The sequence below is a fragment of the Thermobia domestica genome, chromosome 8 (genome assembly GCF_964235325.1).
Source record: "Thermobia domestica chromosome 8, izTheDome1.hap1.1, whole genome shotgun sequence".
NCBI classification, from domain to species: Eukaryota; Metazoa; Arthropoda; class Insecta; order Zygentoma; family Lepismatidae; genus Thermobia; species Thermobia domestica.
Window position 1 is genome coordinate 99,098,823 of NC_137461.1, and position 23,196 is coordinate 99,122,018.

Sequence of the window (23,196 nt, forward strand, 5' to 3'; positions counted from 1 at the left end):
CATTTATCGACAACTGTATAATGTATGTGTTAAAATTGTGATGAGAGAAAAGGGAAAGAGGTGTTTGTACCTTGTCCTTGGTTCGATCCCAGCTCGCAACAAGTAAGCTTTGTGATGGACAAACACCGTGTGCGTGTGTTTTCTCGGAATTCCCCCGTTTTCTCCCACTTTTTATTCCACCATTTCATTAATTTCTCATCATCACCATCTCGTTTAACCCAGCTGGTGTAAGCGTCGAACGTAAAATTTAAAAATTTCATTTCATCTGCGTTTTGCCTCATATTTAAAAATTGTCACACAAACAGTCACAATGAAAACGGAAGAGTGGGACTAAGCATTGTGACAGATGAACTTGTCAAACAATCAATGACAAAATTAGTGAAAATCACCGTTTTACGATATCAGAGCTCTCGTTTGCGTTTCCCCAAATTTCACGGAGTTTATTGCATAAAGTTTTGACCCAAAAGCTAGATTGCCGTAAGTTCTGTGGAAGATGAGTTCTTAGAATTTGACGAAAGAACAAAAAGCTCAGAGAATAGCAGCTGCCTTCAAATTCCTTGAAGCCTATAACAAAAAGCATGATTACCTTATTGACCGTTAGTTACTGAGAAAAAAAAACCGGTTAACCACATTAATTGTGAAACAAAAGACAGTTCATGGAATAGCGACACAGTAGTTCACAAAGAGGAAAAGAAAAAAAATACTACCACTTGTATCCCCACGTGAAAATATGGCTAACAACGCAACACTTTGATGATGACGTAGATCTTTAGGCTGGCGTGCAGGAATGGTTGAAATCACAGACGCAACTTTTTATGACAAAGTAACATTACAAGCGTGTTCATTATTATGATAAATGCCTAAATTTGTACGGCGACTATGTCGAAAAGCAGTATAAGAATATGTGACACTAATGTATATGACAAAAATTGTCTACTTTCACTTATCTTCTTTTTATTCCAAAACGTGAAATACTTTTTGGATAGCTGTCGTACTTTTATATATTGTATTTCCAAATTCCAGCAATAAATTATAGAGTAAGAAACTACTGCTTTCTACTGCGTCTTTAAAAAATCTAATAATAAATAAAACGTAATAATGTACGAACCTAGCTACTTTATTATCCTGCCTCCAAATTTAAATGTTAAGCAAATACGTTGTACTCCGTCTTAAAATTTCAGTAATAAGTCTGTTGAGTAAGTATTGTAATCTAATTTAGTAACAGATTTATACTTTGGAAGTATTCTTTTTATGATTAGCGCACTATACTGCAATGTTTAATCACTAATTTTTTACTTTGAAGTTCACATACATAGATCATCTTTGATTTCGTAATACTAACTTCCAAATGAATTTATTGGTTTGAGATTTACACAAACATTAATTAAAACCATATACAAACACTTGGGATTGCAATTAAACCGATGCTCTCTATTTATGATGGAATTAAGTGCAGCATATACTGTCAATGATATATTCTGTATAGTAGATGCTACGCGGCAGTTATATGAGTTAAATAGTCACATCTGGTATAGCGTTTTTCCTTGAGACAGGCAGGTAGCCAGGATTTCATAATAGGGGGGGGGGCCGTGACGAAATACTGTGGTTAGGGGTCGATCATTCTAAACTATTTTACTGACAACATGTATTGGTTCGTTTAGCTAGGATTTCGTAATGGGGGGGAGGGGGAATGACATGAAATACTGAGAATACACACCACATCAGGGGCTCGATCAATCTAAACTATTTTACTGGCAACATTTTTCTCCAGTTAAAGAATATAAAAAAAAGTATTGAAAAAGTATAGTCTTCAGAAGTTATTCAAACTTGGTTCTTCTTGTCTTCTTTTTTCTACTTTTTAATATCTTCGTTTAATGCTGTTAAGAATAGCAACGAGATCTCTTTTGTCAGTAAAGGCATCCTATAAAATGGATTAGTGTTGTCACGAAATTGAAAATTTCCTTAACAAGTGTAACTGAAATCTATGTTGCCAGGCTCTATTATTGGTAATTGTAAGCATTTCTTAAGTTCGATCTGACAGTCTATCTGACCGAACCGGTTTATCGATCGTAATTTGTAGTCCATAGGATTAGCATGGAGATAAATGGAATTCGGAATGCTCCGTTACAATTATATCCATTTTTAACTTGACCTGCCCCCTCGTTTCCTTCACATAAAGCACCTATAAGAAAGAATAATCAAATGCTTGCTATAGTTTTTCATTTTTAACGCTGATTCTTCTTTTTGTCGTTTCCTTTTGTTTCATCCTTCCATATTTTTTTCATTTATGGTTTCGAAGGGGGGGGGTCGGGACCCCTCGGATCCACCCCTTGGCTACGTGCCTGCTTGAGATCTTATGTGAAAGTGAGGTTATGAATGCCGAGATTAATTGAATGGGTCTACAAGCCGCTTTAATTTAATTGCATATCTACAGGGTGCGGCACGTAAAACCGGCCCGTCGTAATATTCTGGTATATTGTGTTTTTGGCAACACTTAAATAATCTACCTTCCTACCAAGAGATGGCGTGTCGAGGTCGGGTCGACTTACGTGACCTGCAGCAGTCACGTGCAGCCGCAGCCAGTGAAACTTGTCGAAACCAGTTGAGAAAAAGGTCTCGTTGTGTTAAGTTGGGTGAGTGTCAGTGTGTGATAATGCCGTATTCGATACCCGAGCGTGTTGCCATTATTGAAGAGTTCATTCTCACTGGATCTTTTGTGAAAACAAAGAATTTGTTTCGGGAGAAATTTCCAGGACGTTCTGTGCCAGCAAAAAGCACCATTCAGGAATTGATTGAAAAATGGCGGCGTACAGGATCGGTTCAAAATGCTCCCAGGAACAGACGACCATCTGTCTGCACACCTGAATTAAAGATGCAGGTGGAGGAGATAATGACAAGAAGTCCTCGAAAATCAACCAGGAGATATACGAAGAGGGAAGGGAAGAGTATACGAAACAAATCCACACACAATTGAAGAACTCAAGACCAGGATCCAGGATGTCACCAATAGCATTACAACACAAGAACTGACAAGGGTATATATGAATCTCCTCAATCGTGCTCACATGTGTGTTGAAGTGGGCGGAGGACACTTTCAGCACCTGCTGTGAAGGCTGCTGTGAAGGTGAGTAGTCATATTCAATACATTACATTTCATTTATGTGTTGTAGTTAATCATAATCAATACATTACATTTCATTTTATGTGTTCACTTTACGGGCCGGTTTTACGTGCCGGACCCTGTATTAGGAGGTTTACTGTTCATCATTCACTTAATACAGTACTTTGTTTATCTGATTAACATATAGAAGGTCTTTGGTAATGAACAACAACATTCCATTTCTTTGATAAAAGCCTGCCATAATGGAATAAGAGAAATAATATATCATTTGTTGAAATTCACAGATACGATTTAATAAAAGGTGATTTGCAAAATACCTCTACAATCATAGTAAAACTCTAACAATTCTTTGCTAGAGTCTGCGTGGTCTTGAACTAGCCTATAAATATTAAGAACATTAACTATTTCATCCAAATATCTGTGAAGAAGGAAATATATACATAGTGAATATACTTAACTAAGACAAATTTGAAGATTATGGCAAGAAGTAAATTGAGAGAAGTGATTACAAAGATACTAATTAGCATTTATTACCCGCTTCGCTAGGTTAAATTAAAAAAAAAAAAAAACAGAAATATGTTCTGTTAGTCAGTCACTTTTTACTATTACTAAAGCGCTCCTTGATATTGGTCATTTTCGATAATTTTTATATATTCCCTCTCCTCCCCATGTTGCGGGCCACGGCATCGAAAGTGCCATTGTTCATCTCAGTGACCCCGAAAAGTATGAATTCGATACTGATATTGGTAATTTTGATTATATATCCCTCCCCTCCCACAATTTTTGCGGGGCTGAATTTGGATTTAAATGGCATCAGAAGTGTCATTGTTCATCTCAGTGACCTCAAAAACTATACAGTTGATTCGACACTAATATCGGTCATTTTCTTTCATTTGTAAACGTCTTTCCCCTCCTTTAAGTTACATCGTCAAAGTTAAATGATAAAATTATCCCAAGCCCAAACGTCGTCTATGTTGAAAATTTGATCGAGATGGGTTGGATGGTTCAAAAGTTATTAAGTTTTACTTATTGTTGTGTATCTGTCCCCTCTCCTCCCCCTCCCCTAAGGTCTACCGTCAAAGTGATATGAAAAACCACCTCAGATCCGAACTTCATCCATATTGAAAATTTGATTAAGATCGGTCCTGTGCTTAAAGCGTGATGAAGTCACAAAGACGGCTACTTATATTTTTATTCTTTTTACATATATTTCCCACCTCCCCTAGGTTGCACCGTAAAAGTGAAATAATGAAAACATACCAGGTCCGAACCTCATCTATGTTGATTTTTTAAAATCGGTCGAGTGGTTTAAGCGTGATGAAGTCACAAAGACAGTCACTTTTATTTTTACTTTTTTTTACATATATGTCCCCTCCCCCTCCCCTTCATTGCACTGTAAAAGTGAAATGAAGAAAACATCCCAGGCCCGAACTTTATTTATGTTGAAAGTTTGATCGAGATCGTTTGGGTGGTACAAGAGTTATTAAGTTTTATTTATTTTTATAGATTTCTCCCCTCCCCTTCCCTAAGTTCTACAGTTAAAGTGATATCATAAAAACCACCTTATATCTGAACCTCGTCTATGTTGAAAATTTGGTTAAGATCGGTCGGATGGTTTAAACGTGATGAAGTCACAAAGACAGTCACTTTTATTTTTACTTTTTTGACATATGTCTCCTCCTCTTCCCCCCCCCCTTCGTTGCACTGTAAAAATGAAATGAAGGAGACATCCCAGCCTTGAACCTTATCTATGTGGAAAGTTTGATCGAGATCGGTCGGGTGGTTCAAGAGTTATTAAGTTTTATTCATTTTCAATAATTTCCCCTACTCTTTTCCCCCCTCCCCTAAATCAAAAGGAAATGATAGAAAACTTCCCAGGTTTGAACTTCATATATGTTGAAAATATGATTGAGATGGATTAGATGGTTCAAACGTAATTAATTCACCAAAATAGTCACTTTTATTTTTATATTTATTGATTTTTGTATATCTCCCCCTGCATCCCTCCCCTACGTTGCTCTGTCAAAGTGAAATGATAAAAATCATCCCAGTCCCGAACCTCATCTATATTGAAAATTTGATCAAGATCGGTCAGGTGGTTCAAAAGTTAAGTTTTATTTATTTATTTATTTATTTATTTATTTCTGTCCCCCCCCTCCCCCTCCCCTAAGTTGTACTATCAAAGTAAATAGCTAGAAACACTCGCAGGCCAGAACCGCATCTATGTTGAAAATTTGATCGAGATTGGTCGGGCAGTTCAAGAGATTAAGATTCACAAACATTGGCACTTTCAATTTCATAATATAGATTTCTAAATAATCAGCTTACATTGCTGCTTCAATCTATTCAGAGCAAATTTTGATTAGTGTTCACACCAACACGTAAAATTCAGTTGAAGTTAAGAAAGAAGGAAGGAAGGAAGGATGGAAGGAAGGAAGAACTAGTGATGAGCAAATGCAAGACCAAGACCAAGACCCGGTTGGTCTTGGTCTTGGTCTTGGTCTTGCACATCCAGTCTTGGTCTTGGTCTTGCACTGGAACCTTTGGTCTTGGTCTTGGTCTTGGTCTTGCACACCTAGTCTTGGTCTTGGTCTTGGTCTTGCTGCAAGAGTCTTGCAAGTCTTGCTTTTAAGAAATCTTATGCTTTTCATACGTAAATTTTACTCTGGATAAATTTACAATGCGCCAATAGTAACGGAAATACAATGTATGTTTCTAAATGAAATATAGTTTACCTTCGTGTAAGTATGATGATAGTATACAACATAAGTGATAACCTTTATTTTTTTCAATGGGTCAAAAGACAAAGGAGACTGTAGTTGAAGAAAGGTATTAAAACAGAAAATTGCTACGTCAAGACGAAGAGACTAGCTAAGGACCATCGTACATCGAAGCTCCTGAGTTGTAACAAGTGATCTGCAAATAATGGCAGAATAGCTATGATGATGTTATTAACATTGACCAAAAAAAGAGAGAGAAATTAAAATAATAACGATTATAATCAAACTTCTTAATATTTTAGAATAACTTGAGTAAAAACTGAAAACAACTCAACTTTCCATGTCTTTTGTGTAAACTCAACTTATACAAATACTTTTGACCTATATTAGAAATACAAAAACACAGCATCAAACTCCAAGTTATTTGAAGAAATAACTGTACAAAATCACTCCAACTTGTGAATATGGATTATTTATTGTTGTATAATGTTATATCGCTCAATCCTCGTGTGCAATATACCTGAGGAGGCTAAAAATTATATTGATAAACAATTATTCAATGTATAAGCACTCGCCCATGAAATCAAACTTGCAATAACATACACAAGATTTTGTCCATGTCATGAAAATGTTATTTCGTTATTAATTTTTTGAGCACACATTAAAAATTTCTAACGGATGGTTGATCCTTGGAGCCAAGGCCCATATAGTCGGCACCTATGGTGTACGGAATTACCGATGTTCAATACTATATTTCTCTTAAGTTTTAGAAGAAGAACACCACTAATATGATTTGAAATAATGTAATATCTAGTTTTACGTGCCACGATTATGCACCGAGGCTACGAGAAATGGTAACGATGAGAAATGAATGAAATGGTGGAACGAAGAGGGTAGGAGCAAACGGGAAAACCCCGAGGAAACCTATGCACACGGTCTCTATCCACCAAGAAAGTTCACATGGTGCAAACTGGGATCGAATCAGGGACCCCAGCACAAAAGATGACCGCTCTACCACTGATCCGGTACTTGTGCAAGACTCTTGCTCAAGAGTCTTGGTCTTGGTCTTGGTCTTGCAGGTATGGTCTTGGTCTTGGTCTTGGTCTTGCACCCCTTGGTCTTGGTCTTGGTCTTGCATCGGGATTCCTGGTCTTGGTCTTGGTCTTGGTCTTGGTCTTGCATGCAAGACTCTTGCAAAAACTGCAAGACCAAGACTCTTGCGCTCATCACTAGGAAGAACATCTTTCAGGTTTACGTCCCGCAGTTATGTCAGCTAGGCTAAAGGAAACGGTGATGATTAGAAATAAATGAAATGGTGGGATGAAGAATGTGGAACGAAACGAGAGAACCCCGAGAAAACGCACACATAGTGTTTGTCCACTACAAATTTCACTTGGAATGAGCTGGGATCAAACCAGGAAACAGAGGTGAAAGCTCTACGACTGAGCCACCGCGGAAGGAAAGAAGAATATATACTTCAAAATAGTAATGTATTGCTAGAAAATTTGATAGGTATACGCTCGACCGCTTTTAAAAAATGTAGCGTATGTTCACCCTTATTCCCTCCGCTACATTCCTGATTTAAAATAAGTATACTAGTACACTGAGCTATAAAATATTAGGTAAATATACGCCATATACTTCCGTATATCCTGCATTATGTCTTTGCTCCAAACCATTCTAGGTCAAACATCAAAACAATGCTTAATATACGGTATATGTTTTAAATGAAGGATTTAACTGTCGAATTGCATATCTCTAACCTCAAGAAATTCGGTTAGTCGGCACAACCGAGGGACGTAAAACTAAAATATTTCATTTTTAAGGGATTCGGAAATTGGACACTTATTATAATAATTGCAATCTTCATTCACGTCATTTAAAAAAAAAATCCTTCCTTGATCGTACCTTATGTCATAAATTATAAATACTGTTCAAACTTCAAGTTTCCAGCTTATACAGTTTGGCCTAGGCATTGATCAGTCAGTGACACGATATGAGAAGTATTTATAATATTTCCATAAACACCATAAAGATACACAAGGTGGTCCGGAAGTGGGCGTACCCCCTTTAATTTTAACAGTATATTGTTAGTTATGGTAGAATGTTTGTACACAATTACCTTGAAGTTTTAAGAGTCTTAAGAGCCATAAACATTGGTATGATCACCATCCATGTCGTAACACAGCTGAATTCTGACTTAAAACCGTCAGAAAACACCAATTATGGGTACAACCATTTCCGGACCACCCTGTACAAGGAAAAAGATAAGAAGCAAGATGTAAATATTACAAAGATATGCTAAAAATTGAGTAAATATGTAGAAAATAACGAAAACTGGCATGAAGGAATGATGTATAATATTATCATAAATACCCTAAAGACACAAGAATGAAGATAAAAAGCAAGATATGGACCTAAGTATTATAAAATAATGATATGTTAAAACAATAATGAGTAATTATTAAGAAAATAACGAGAAGTGACACGAAAGGACGCCATAAAGATATATAAGGAAGAAGATAAGTAGTAAAATAAAAGTATTATATAATAATTATATGTTAAACTTAATGAGTAAATATTTAAAAAGTAACGGGAATGCCTTGAAAAGATGATCTATCATAATATCGTAAATACAATTAAAATATACAAGGAAGTGAAAGAAAGAAGAGAAGAAGGAAGAAATAAGTATTATAAAATAAGGATATTTTTTAAAAAAGTAATAATATTAATAATGACATTTTAGACAAGTATAATAAGCAGAGGAAATAACACATTCCTTATTCATTAATGTAATCTCGATAAACCTATGGTTTTACTAAGAGAGACCTACATGAGCTAAGGTTGATTTGTAAGTCTGTTGAAGTATCCTGAAAACATGCTTCAATATTCAAATCTCTGTATATTTTGATGTACTACTGGTAAATGCAATACCTATAATATATAATGCAAAAGTTTACAGTGTTACATGAGAGATTTAAGTTGCTATGCGTTACCGCTGTGGTGCCACATAGTGTTCTTAGGGTGAGAGATCTGTTGGGTGTCCAGACTAGTTACCATTGCATACCACATGTTCGTATGAAAACAATAATTGTGCTCTCACTCAGATAAAAACCACTTCTGGTAATAAGGATATTGATAAGGACTGTAACACTTTGATCATTTTCTCATTAGCGATCAATCGCGTCCTTAGAGCGCAATTTTTCTCCAAAATAGAGTTTTCTATATTAATAGATGACGCATGATGTGCTCTTTCACATGGCAACAAAAAAGCGTACGAAATCGTTATTATTTACAAGAAATAATGAATGAAATATTGACCTATGGCATATGTTCTCCTATATCCTATGTCCATTATTTTTGCTCTCCTGTAAAATTTCTAAAATTGGACATAGAACCTTTGCGCTCGAAGGGCGCGATAATGTAGGTGTAGCAGTAAAAACACGTGTATTACTTAGCAAAATTTATTAATCGATTGACGGCGGACATCAAGTCCGTGCGTTTTCTAGAGGTTCTCTTGTTTCCTCCCACATTTTAATTCCACTAATTCTTTAGAAAAACATTTACTTTCATTATTCGTTAGTTTCTTTTAACATAAGGGGCAAAACCATGGGACGTAAAACTCAAATTACATTTTATATTTTAGCTTGGTTAAGATTTACACTCTATTATCTGCTTTCTTGTATCTTGACTAAGTTAACTAGCATCTAATGTCCGATGTAAACTATTGATTAATACAAGTTTTATATTCTCAGAATTTTGCAATATCCCTCATATTAGTAAACCACACTATGTGCTTCGGCACTAACACCAGCAAGCAGACGACGGATGCCATCACCAATGGAAGATGAAAAGATACAAAGAAGACCCCTTCAACTCCTCCACAGACTCCGCCTCCAAAGACTGGCTATAAAAATAGGCACCTCGAGACAGTAGATATCAGTTGTTGACTGGTCATTAGGGTGCATCGAATTTCCACTTTTTTTGAAATCAGCTTACCCTTAGTGATATTTTTTTGCAAAATGGCCTCCATATAACGTATAAAAAATTGCAAGTCGATTGGTCAATATCTTTAGGTGCCACCAACGCCCAAAAGTTTTGAAATTTTGTTAAAAAATAAATGTTATTTTTAAAAATGTAAAATATCTAGTTTTATGAAATATGGTTATCCTATCTGGTTTTGTTTCTGTAAAAGGTCAATATTTTACGTGAAAAAAATTTCAGCTTGATGAGTTAAGTCATTCAGGTGCCACCTGTGGCTTAAAATATGGACAAATGTGTCCCTACTTTTTCATTTTTTAAAAATTAAGTAGCATTGTTTGTGATTCATCTGGATCGTTAATTAGATAAGAAAGATTTTGTTTTACATCTGCAGCTATTTGCTTATTTCCAAACGTTAATGATTGAAATGACCCAGAACTCACCATGAGGAGGTGGCTGTAGTTCGAGTTCCGCCCACCCATATATACTAATGTTGCATATGGTAGTGCAAGTCATATTGTTACTCTTTTACCTCAAACTGTTTTTCTTTTCTTTTTTGCATTACATTCTGGTATGTTTTTTCTTGTTTGTAGTGTTGATAGGACAAATCTATGTCGTGCTTCTTGCCCACATACCGTTGATGCCGCTTCTGTCCCCAACTTCACCATTCTTTCTACCGCGTGAGTGTGACAGGGTAAGGATGTATACATTAGCCATTGGAGCCGTCTTTACATTTTCTCTTAGCTTCTGCAGGCTCAAGTGTTTCGTCAGTGGTGACTCTGTCAGCGTCATGTTGACCAATTAATCATATCAACATAGTTTGTCGCTTCTAAGTTGATTTCAGGGATGACGAATTCTCGTACCGGTACGAGATCACCAGATTGGGTCGTTTGTCTTGCTTTTAGGACTCGCCTCCAGCCGAGCTCTCGTACGTTAGCATCTTGGTCAGTCAACATTGATAGAAGTAGGTTTTCAGGATGACCGTACCACGCATTTCTACGGACATTGGATAAAATATTTTCCTGTATTTCGCTTCCATGTGGCGAGAAGTCGTGATGGGTTGCCACAAATGACGAGCTTCTTCTGCACACGATGTATTACGGATCACAGAAAACCGGAGTGGCGCGTAGACCATCATGATGTACTGGACGATGCTTTTAAGTTCATTCGTGGGTTCTTTTGTTCCTACGCACAAACGTAAGACTCTATTTGCTGTAATTACCCATCTGGCTTGAGGGATTTTACCAGGGTTCATGTGAGCTAACTCAATGGGCCATTCTCCTGAAGAAACCGCTTGGCAGATATTCAGCACTTATTTTTGATCCGTGTTTAATGAATCTTCAGTGAAGTTGAGATCCCAGTCTACTGGAACGGGCTGAAAACTCTGGAGTGACAACTCTTCACAGATTGGAAGTGCTGATCCTATTGGTCCTTTAAATGTATTTGGTAAAGTACACTTGCCGTCTATAAATTCAATCAAATGTCGAAATGCGAGTTCATTCGTGTGTATGATGATTAATTGATGATATGATTAATTGCTCAGCATGACGCTAACAGAGTCACCACTGACGAAACACTTGAGCCTGCAGAAGCTAAGAGAAAATGTAAAGACGGCTCCAATGGCTAATGAATATATTACATCCTTACTCTGTCACACTCGCGCGGTAGAAAGAATGGTGAAGTTGAGGACAGAAGCGGCATCAACGGTATGTGGGCAAGAAGCACGACATAGATTTGTCCTATTAACACCACAATCAAGAAAAAACATACCAGAATGTAATACAAAAAAGAAAAGAAAAACAGTTTGAGGTAAAAGAGTAACAATATGACTTGCACTACCATATGCAGTGGCGTATTTAGGGGGGGGCTTCCGGGCTTAAGCCCCCCCCGAAATCTTACTTACTATAGTAAAGTATATGAAATATCTTGCAGAATTTTCACATTTTCAGGCAAAGCCCTCCCCGAGAGTTAGCAAAGCCCCCCCCGAAACAAAATCGTAAATACACCACTGACCATATGCAACATTAGTATATACGGGTGGGCGGAACTCGAACTACAGCCACCTCCTCATGGTGAGTTCTGGGTCATTTCAATCATTAACGTTTGGAAATAAGCAAATAGCTGCAGATGTAAAACAAAATCTTTCTTATCTAATTAACGATCCAGATGAATCACAAACAATGCTACTTAATTTAAAAAAATGAAAAAGTAGGGACACATTTGTCCATATTTTAAGGCACAGGTGGCACCTGAATGACTTAACTCATCAAGCTGAAATTTTTTTCACGTAAAATATTGACCTTTTACAGAAACAAAACCAGATAGGATAACCATATTTCATAAAACTAGATATTTTACATTTTTAAAAATAATATTTATTTTTTAACAAAATTTTAAAACTTTTGGCCTTTTGTGGCACCTAAAGATATTGACCAATCGACTTGCAATTTTTTGTACGTTATATGGAGGCCATTTCGCAAAAAAATATCACTAAGGGTAAGCTGATTTCAAAAAAAGTGGAAATTCGATGCACCCTACTGGTCATGTCCTACTCATCTCTTGAAGCTGCATCGGGTAGTGGAGACTCCTCTAGCCTTACCTCTGAGCTGCAATGGGCAAGAAGTATCCTCACCTATCTCCTTACTGCATCAGGCAGGATATACTAACCCTATTTCTGAGCTGCAACGGGCAAGAGGAGCTTCAGCGGGAGGAGACACCAACCTACCTTTGGGCTGCAACGAGCAAGATGTTCCTTACCCATCTTCGAGCTGCAACGGATCAGAGGTTCCTTTAAACTCAGCTGTAACGGGCATTGGCCCCGTGTACCGTTACTCAACAGAATATTACAATATTTTAATTAAGCAGAAATTAAAATGTAAGAGTTAATGATGCCTTTACACTGTATCTCATTGAAAAACATTATGGACTGTCATCTTGCTAGTAACATAATAAAAAGCTTTACAAGGATATATTTTAAAATCAGATTCACCTCAATAAGTTGCTTGGTTATTATACAGCATCAATTTTTAGGTTTACAAATTATTTTTTTCTACAATTTCTCCAAAGCTACGCAAGAGTTTCTACGCTGACTTATATTATTTTGTTCAGGTGAATAAGATCTATCCATTGGTAGAGATCTTAATTTTGGACATGATGGATCTTAATTTTGGACATGGATTTTTTTCTACAATTTCTCCAAAGCTACGCAAGAGTTTCTACGCTGACTTATATTATTTTGTTCAGGTGAATAAGATCTATCCATTGGTAGAGATCTTAATTTTTTTTATCGTTTGCAAAATGATAAGTTCACATTTAGATAGATTTAATAAGTACCTCTTACGCGGACGCAAAAGTGGATATATTGTTGGAAAGATAGATAAGTCCATTCAGTATATGAACAAAGTGTTCCTTTACATTCTATTGTATATATTCACACATACGTACAAACTACAGAAGTCCTTTATTTGTAACTAATGAATATAGCAGACGAACAGGATCAAAGAATGTTTTCGTTTCATCAGATCTCAAAGAGAGAGAGAGGGAAGAAAAGGGACGGGGTTAACGAATGATAAATGGTACACAACAGCTATAAAATATGGATAATTAGTTAATCATTAGTGTCAAGAAGATAATCGGACTGTTTCGGATCTTTTGTTGGGGAAGAAGTAATGTTTTTGTTTTGCGGCGCCTGTTGCGTTTTTTTACATCTTCTTTTTAATCTAAATGAACAGGAAACAGATCTCTAGAAGACATTTGCAACAAGCCTCAAAAGATGAGTTTGCGAATTAGCAACGGACAAAAGATGCCGTTTGCCAAATACTACACAACACCTGCCAGCATCATTCAAGAGCAGAATCCGTCACTAATGAAGATCTCTGTTAGTGGAAACAAAAACATACAAGGTATCTAATAAAGAAATACTCCAAACGTCAAGAATTTGAAGGCAGTTCCGTGTTGCAGTTTATATTTGTTCCTATGAACCAGAATTGGAACAGTCGGTCCAAGTGACAGTTCATAACTTTCTAAAAATGAAACATACTAAATTATTTGGTAACATTACACTCAATTATTTGGTAACAGCGAGTCAAAGAAAACACTGGGTCACTCAAATGACTACTAGTTGGATGATACATGGTCAGTGAGTTCATTCAAGTCTTCCTTTCTTCTAGCTTTCTAATCTGGAATCTGCTGTTTCATAATGCTGGTAGAACCTTGTTAAAGTTCGAACTTTTGGCGCATTAGGTCTTGGTTCGAGTCCCGGTGAGAGATCATCGAACGCACAGAAGTGTTTCAGATCCCATTTGAAGTTGGATCCTATACTGCATAGCTGCTACAAACAGTGTCGTCAACTGTAGGGACAAGTCCCTAAAATTAGGGACATTTAGCCACCTTCGCTGAGTGTAGAGAATCAGAATGGATTTCATAAACTGGTAGGAAAGTAGGGGCTTTTAAAAACAATACGCTTAATGAATGAAAATAAACTTCAATTATTCTGTCATATTTGTAACATTAATTGATCAATTTCATCGTGCTTTCTTTTACCTTATTTATTTGCAAACACTTTATTAAGTGAAACTACTGTCAATATTCTTCAATGAAGCACCTCGAACGTCAATACAGCGAGTATAGTGACTTTTCCTTTGTTCGGAGCAATCCTGGAAGTCCTTAACTAACACCCACCTTACTCCTGCAGTTGTGGTGGCTTGAACCTCTTGAATCGACGCAAAAACGCTTCTTCTCGAGCAAGCACTCCTTTTACCTTGGTAAACAAGAAGTCTTCCGATGTCAATTCCGGCTGTAAGGGGATGTGGCAGCGTTGCCACACGTACCTTTACCAGAAAATCACCTACCAACAGCGCTTTGTGATCCGGCGCATTGTCGCAATGAAGCACTCACCTGTTGGCGAAGTCAGAACGGACGCGCCGGACCCTTTGTCAGAGACGCACAAGTACTGTTTTGTAGTCAGCTGCATTCACGGTTTTTTAGTAGGTACAAACGCTTTGTTCACGACCCGATTCGGTCAGAAAAAAACAATGAGCATTGTCTTCACCTTTGATTTTGACATCCGGACCTTCTTTTGACGAGGGAACGCGGAGTGTGTCACTCGGAACTTGTGTCTTGCTTCCGAGGTTGTATTCGAATAGCCAGGTTTTATCTTCAGTTATCACTCGGCCGGGAAAAGTTTCATCACCGTCCACACGTTTCACAATTTCGCGGGAAATTCGCACACAATATTGCATTTGATCGTTCGTCTAAATCTTCGGAACCATTTTTGCACAGACTTTTTTTTTTTTTTTTGCATATTCAAGTTTTCCATAACAATTTCAAAAACTTTTGGCCAGTCCCACCTTCTCTGTGATCACCTGAAGACTTAAATGGCTGTTTTTGTCTAAAAGAGCTTTCACATAGGTCACATTATTCTCCGTTTTTGATGTGGACGGCCTCCTTGAGCGTTGTTCGTCCTCGATTAACTCCCATCCTTCCTTGAACACCAAGTGCCAAGTGTAAACTTGAGTTCAGTTCCAATCGTAAGCCTCCCATACTGGAGTTAAAGTCTGCGTAAAGGTTTGTTTTTCAATTTAACACACAATTTTACATCGTAGTGCTGTTCCAAAGTGTGCTCCATTGTTAAGAAATGCACCAAATACAAATTCTCGACGCGATGTTCTTTTGGTGTACACAATATGAGCGATACTACCTCAACCGCTGCTCGCAGGCAACTGAACGAGGCATTGTTTTAAAGGTTAAGATCCCCACTGCCATTGGCGCCGCTTACCTGCACCCTCGATCGATTCCCGGACCGGGTTGCGGACAGTTCGGATACTTTCAGAAGGAACCTTGTCTGTAGGCCTATATGATCACATGTTTAAAATTATCTGTTTGGAATATGATTGAACTATTTAGTCAACGTTTCCAGGTTATTGCTATTTAATTGCTTCTTGCTATAATTATTTCTTACTTATCTTACTTATGTTTCTTGATTTTTATTATGCCACTTATAATGGTAACTCTTTCCTTATACAGATAAATAAAACAACTCTAGAAACAGAGATTTAAGTCAAGATACTGATTCAAATACATACAACAGAAAAGCTTTAAAAGAAAATGGTAAAATGAGTGGAGTGTTTATCTTTATAGTACTTTTGCCAACAAAAATATTTCGCTGCGGCACAACATAAGGTAGCTGTTGGACTGAATCAACACTAGTTTTAAAAACTTGTAACTAAAAATACAAAGAGATAAATGTTTTTGTTTTTCGTGAAGCTGATGAAGACTAACAAGGATTTTCGAATTCTGTAATTCTCTCTCTTCCACACATGCACATACTAAAAACCTTACTGAGGGTTGTGAACAACATACATCTTTAGAAAATAGAAAAAAACTTGCCACTCATTTTCTTTTAAGAGCAATGCGAGTATGTTCAAAGTTGTATCTACAGTTTAAAAAAAGAAAAACGTTTTGGCTGGAATACAAAACCTCTTCACCACACGATGGAGATTTCCAATCAAAGGTGTGGCAGTATTTTATTATTTTTACAGTATTTACTTGAATGTAAGCACCCCTAGACTCTAAATATTTGTATTGGTTTCGAGAATTAGTTTATTATGCGGATACAAACACATTCGATAACTTCACCAACTTCACTACAGACAATTCACGCAACTACCAAACTAATAGCTCATCATTGGGTGCAAAATCAATGACTTGTTAGATGTACTCGTATGCATCATTCCATATTGAGCTACTGGCAGTAATTCGATCCGTTCTGAAAAATACTGCGCTTAATTATAGCAATAAGCTAAGGCCAATAAGGGTCTTAAAATATGCATGTCGCGAGTGCAAAGAAAATCAAAGAATAATAACACATATATAAGGTTTTTCTCTTTCCGTAAAATACGTATCATAACAACTTTGAGCAGCACGTTATTTTTCTCTCTTCTTTAGACTAACAGGTGTCTAGCGAAATAGCGCAATTTTACGTAGGAAGTAATATTAAAAAAAAATCAATATACGTTTGATTATTCTAATAACTGGAAATGCAAATATATATTTTAGCAACGTTTAAAACTCTTTCAATATTAATGTTTCAGCACTTTTATGTCGTAATGAAATAGGACCTTATGGAAAGGTAAATTTCACAAGGGATAATTATGTTGAAAAACACCAGTAAACAAATAATATAGAACATTTCTAATACCAGTATAATACCAGAAACCTTCCTTTCCAATTTTGCAATATTATCAAGACATTCCATAAATATATATGAATATTAATAATCCTTATGGGTCAGATCTTTAAATTTTAACCTACTTCTTACCTGCAAAATTTCAGTGATTTATACTCAGCAAGGCTCGGATAATTCCGGGCCTAGTTCCTCGTTTAGCCACTGAGGGGCAGCACCACTTAGAACAGGTAAGAGGAAAGGTAATAAGATTATCCTTTTCTCTTTTCAGGGATACATAATTGTGCTTGTACCATATTATATACGTATTTGAAATTCGACCTTCCATTTATTGGGGCTATTACACGTAACACGGTACACCTCAAGCCGATAGTCTATTTCAATCCACTGTCTTTGACGTATGGTCAGTCGATTTTTGTTTACAGATGTGGCCCGCATCTCTGAAATGTTCATACCACTTACGAATGATATTCCCTGAAGATGAGTGTCTTCGATATTTGGTACGGAAATGACGTTGCATACTAATTACAGAATTGTTTACATGATAATCAGGCACACAGAAGGATCTCTGTTCTCTGGTCAACGCCATGTTCCCTAACCGCTCACTGCTGACTCTGGCCGATAGAAAGTGGAAACACTGCGTGTAAACTAAACTTTGAAAGTAAAACGTTCAAAGTGCATGTTTCACAATAACATATGTTTATAAGATTACACAGAATACATTTCTGAAATCAAGTCCACCATTTTGACTTGTCCTGTATTCTTGAAGTGTGCTCACATTTTTGGCAATCCCTGTATACGTTAACTTTTACACACATCTTAAAAAAAAATAATCATGAGAAAGTATAAAGATATTCATTGTATATACTTTAAAAAATCTTTTTATATTCGAGATCAAAGAGGACACGAATTACGTATGCACAATAGAGTCAGAACTTAGAGAAATTACCCCTCTCTATCTCTCGGACAGTGACAAATTGCTAGTACACGCTTCAGAGCCTCTCGACAACTTATTTTTAATTTGTCGTGTTGTTTCATCGTTCATATGAACAACCACTTGACAGTATTCGTCCCATGCTATCTTAATCACCATTTGTCTTTATCTGGGGGCACAGACAGCTACTGACTGTTATACGGTACGTACGAAGTAAAAATTAAAACAAGAAAATTATATACAGTATGATAACTTGTAACTGTTGTTGTGACTTTGACAAATAATGAGAAAAAATCCGGCAAATAAATTTAAGCTTCCACAGCTCTTCTTTTATGATTAATTCTTTATATGTCATAATAATCGAGCATGGTATGTGGTAATTAACGATCGCGATTCCTTCCCAGTTAAGTAGATAAACTTCAAATGTGGTTTTCTTAAATTTTATATTCAATTAAATATTATTAAAATATTAGGTGAAGTGTCCGTTCTTCGCACGGGGAGAATTGGTTTGTGGAGAATATTTTAATTCTCTTCAATGGAAGTGCAGTGATAGTGATCCGGTTGTCATGTCCAGCGTCAGTGTGAGCAACGTCAATTGATTGTTTTTATTCGTATGCTTTCTTACGTAGTATACGCTATCTAATAACTCGAAATATTCTTCATATCATTGTCTTACTTTTGTTTACTTTTTTTTGGTAATAACTCAAGATTTGAACCAGTAATCTGTAAATGAAAAAAAATATCTTGAACTCACCAAAATTCGTTGACTGGCAATCTTCATAATGACAAACACAAAACGGCATTTGTCTTTTTTCTTTTAATACCTCTTTCCATTCGAACTCGTCATGAATTTTTGATGTGGATTTGTGGATTCAGTACCCTTGATCTGGATCCATATCCATATCCTATCGTTGATCGTATTACTCTATTCCAACCAGTTTAAGTATTGAATTCCCATAGTTTGGAAATCTTAGTTTCATACTAAAATAGAACTAACTAGTTTATTAATATGCATACTATATACAAACTGATAATAAGTTTACCAATTCAAAATTTTAAAAATATGAACACCATTTACAATTAAAGGATGGAAGCAGTAGTTTCGGTGGTAGAACGCTCACTGTTGGTGAGAGGAGGGCCGCGGTAGCTCAGTGGTAGAGCATTCACCTCTGGTGTTTGGGGTCCCGGGTTCTATCCCAGGCCCCGCCAAGTGAACTTTGTGGTGGACAAACACCGTGTGCGTGGGTTTTCTCGGGGCTCTCCCATCTTCTTCATTCCACCATTTCATTTATTAAAGACTTAGGTGTATATTTTAATAATAGCTTGTCATTTAAAACTCATATTGATAATATAACGAATGATGCTTATCGAATGTTAGGTTTTATCATAAGAAGTACAAAAAATACCCATGATTTATCAGTTATTGAAATATTATATAATTCAATATTTCGAAGCAAATTAGAGTGTGCATCAATAGTATGGTCACCAAGTTGTAAGTCACAAAAAAATGAAATTGAAGCAATACAAAAGAAATTTTTAAGATACTTTTATTTCAAAAAAATATTCTGTTTCATCATATCAGAGAAAAATTTCGTATATGTGGTTATTAAAGGAATTTCACTATGTCAAATTAACAAACAGAAGAATTGTAGCCCAGCAAATGTTCCTATATAAAATTATCAATGGATTAATTGATGATAGTACGTTTTTGGAAAGAATATCCTTTAACGGTACCCCATGTAAATTAAGAAATAGGAATCTTTTGGTAAATAAAATACCCAAAACAGTGGGATATAAAAATTCACCATTATTTGCAATTTGTGAAGCATACAACAAATTAGTAAAAATATGTGATTTAGATTTTAGTTGTAAAGTGAAAAATTATTGTAATTTGGTGGAAACTTATGTAAATTTGGAGTATATGTAAACCCTGTCTGTAAATTGCAGCACATAATAGTAGGAGGTAATGGTAATAGGTCTCGAAACATGAATACTTCTTGTGCATGTGAATATGTTAGCATTCTTGTGTATTTTTTATTTTTGTGTTTCTATTTTTTGAATTTTTTTTATTCTAGTGTTTGTTTTAAATTGATAACATAGATGTAATATTTTATGTAAGACTCCAGTAATTGGGATTCTCCTGTTGGAGTCAGCGGATTTAAATAAATAAATAAATCATCACCGTCTCCTTTAGCCTAACCGGCATAACCGTGGGACGTAAAACTCAAAGATTTCATTTCATTTCATTTTGGTACGAGGACTCTATCGTTCATGGTATAATGGAAGTAGTTCGCAATAATGCATTTTAATTAGTGGGTCGCATGATTAAAGCCAGTGCTGATTTCAGGTTGTCTTCGGAGGGTTTTCAATACACTTGGGGTAAAAAGGTACAGGGAATCCACATTTAAAAAAAAATAGATATGTCCTCCGAGGATGCAAATGTCATTACCACCTCTTGAAATCATCGCTAATTGAAGTGATCGTGAATAAAGCAATTAATATGAACATTAATCTCCAACCAATGTTTGTGATCTTAGTATTATTTCTTCATTTTACGCTCCAAAAATGTTTCTTCTATGTAATGCGTTTTATAAAAGCATCACTGTTTTAACTTATTTTTGTTTTTGTGGTTACTATTAACTTTTCCGTCTTTATTCAATAACTTGCAATCAATTTCATTACTCTGAACTCCCTTAACTTGAAAATATTATATATATTTTGGAAAGGAATAATTCCTGAATTTCTTTCCAATAGATGAGCCACATAAAGGTATGAAATTAGCACTGAACCACTCTGCTATCTATTGAAGTAATCTTTATATGAATATACACATATCCACACATACTCATTCGGAAACACTTAAATGACTTTTTAGAGGAAAAACGATGAGCTAAAGTAACAATTGTACAAAACAATATTGTATTGTTATTAGGTTGTCATATCCCTACAAAAATTTCACAAAAATTTCAAAATTTAGTTAGTACTTGCAGATATCGTAGTCTATTCAGCATATCTACATTGGCATTTTCATTTTTTAAAAAAAGTACAATATCATATGACGGAAAGCACATATCATAAGGGATTCCTGAAAAAGCTCTATTGCTAAAATTGGCCATTTTCTTTTAAGGAAAAAAATCTGTTTAAAAAAAAGCGCGGAAAATCTCCAGAAACATCACACATAGATGTTGCGTAAAAAAAAAGTCTGCGTTTGAAATAGCAGTTTATATTCTATACGTAAACATCACTCCTTATATGCAACATTTTAAAAAAGTAGTAAAACAAAGAAAAAAAGAAGAGAAATGTATAGATAAATATTTGCTTTTATCCTATCGAACATAATTTACAAAACTTTCAGCACCGCCAATGGAACTCTCCCGAATGGTTTTTAAAACACACGAACACTGTATATATCCGTATATATATATGCCACTAACAGAAAAACAAGTCAAAACTATTAGCAATTCCAATCACACGCACATACAAATACCTACAAGCTGAATGAAAAAAAGAAATGTAATTGGTACAAATGTTTTAGAAAAACAGACACATACATATACACATTACATACATAGAGAGAGAGAAAGAGAAAGGGAGATGAAATGCATAGATTTTTTTTTTTTTTTAAAAAAAAAAAAAAGCTTTTCACAGCAGTTACAGAGTTGAAAACTGATCAGAAGTAGTTGCGTATGTTTTATCCACGTGTGGAAATTCTATTGAAGCAAAGGATCGGTTCAGTACTCAATGGTCCTAGCGTGTTATCAATCACTTTTTTGTTGCATGGTATATGTGTGTGTCTAGGTGTGTATGACTAGCACGAAATTTCAGTTGTTTTATATAATGCAGAGAGAATTGTGCTTTTCATTTCTAAAATTTCTTGTGACTTTATGTTCTCTATTTATAAGTTTAGGTAAAAAAAAAATAAAGGATTTACAATAACAACGTCAGAACTTTATAATGAAGTAGAAACAAAACTGGAAGTGATATTGATTTTCAACGAACGTAAAAAGTTATGTATAGTCCCTATCTCTCTCTCTCTCTCTCTCTCTCTCTCTCTCTGTGTGTGTGTGTGTGTGTGTGTGTGTGTGTGTGTGTATTTCCGAATTTTTCAATGTTGAGCTCTCCATTCGATAAAGCATCAAAAACTATCTTAAAGAAGTGATGGAATTTTTCGCGTCACTCTTACCATTCCCGACATATTGGCCAAGAAAGTTCCAATTTCGGGAGATTTAAGTAGGGATCTCAGGAATCGTAAGTCACAGAGAGATTACGATTTGCGAATTTTTTTCAATTTTGATACCTCCATTTTGAGCATGTCTCTTCGTAAAATAACATATCGAAGAATATTTTAACAGAACTTTTAAACAAAACATGTGGAAAAAATGGAATATTCAAGGAAATTATAAATGGATAGATATATTATAAAAATGTTTAGTGAGTATAATAGTAAAGTACATAGAACAATTAGTAAAAAGCCAGTAAAAAGTTAATAATAAAAATCAATTCTTTTTAAGTTCTGACAATGTTCAACTGGTTAAAATAATTATTATTATTAAAAAAAACAATTAACTGCATTATGTTCTGGATTTAATGTCGTTGAAATGTTCTTCTTTCGCTTCGGTTAATGGAATGGATTATCCTGTACTTATTGCACACAAAAAATCTCCCTGTACGAGTTCTGTCGAGGTATGGTGATTGCTGATGTGAACTGGCCGACTTGATCATATGACCTACCCATTTGTGTTAATTTCTAAGTAATTTCTATGAGTTAATTTGTTTGTGAGAAAAAAAAAAAGAAAAGAAACACGAGCAACCCGTAAACTGAAAGGGAACATTGAACACACCATTGCGAATTTATTATTTTGCACCCAAATGTAGAGTATTTTTGGAGCTAGCTTTCTTCGAATTGTTAAGAGTCTTCATCCCGGCGAAATTAATATACCGCTAATTTAACAGTAATTATGTGATATCTTCAAATAGATAAAAGATAATCAAAATGTAGAACAAGAGCGCCCTAGACAATATTATTTTGCATGAGAAACCGTTATCACGACTCACTTATCTGCTTTCGATTTCGAGCCATTTTGAAAATCGGCATTTATTTTCGCGTTTCGAAACAGCTGAAAACGGAAAGACGCTAAGTGACTTGTCATAACGGTACCTCACGCAAAATAATATTGTCTAGGGCGCTCTTGTTCCATATTTCAATTATCTTTTATCTATTTGAAGATATCACATAATTACTGTAAAATTAGCGGTA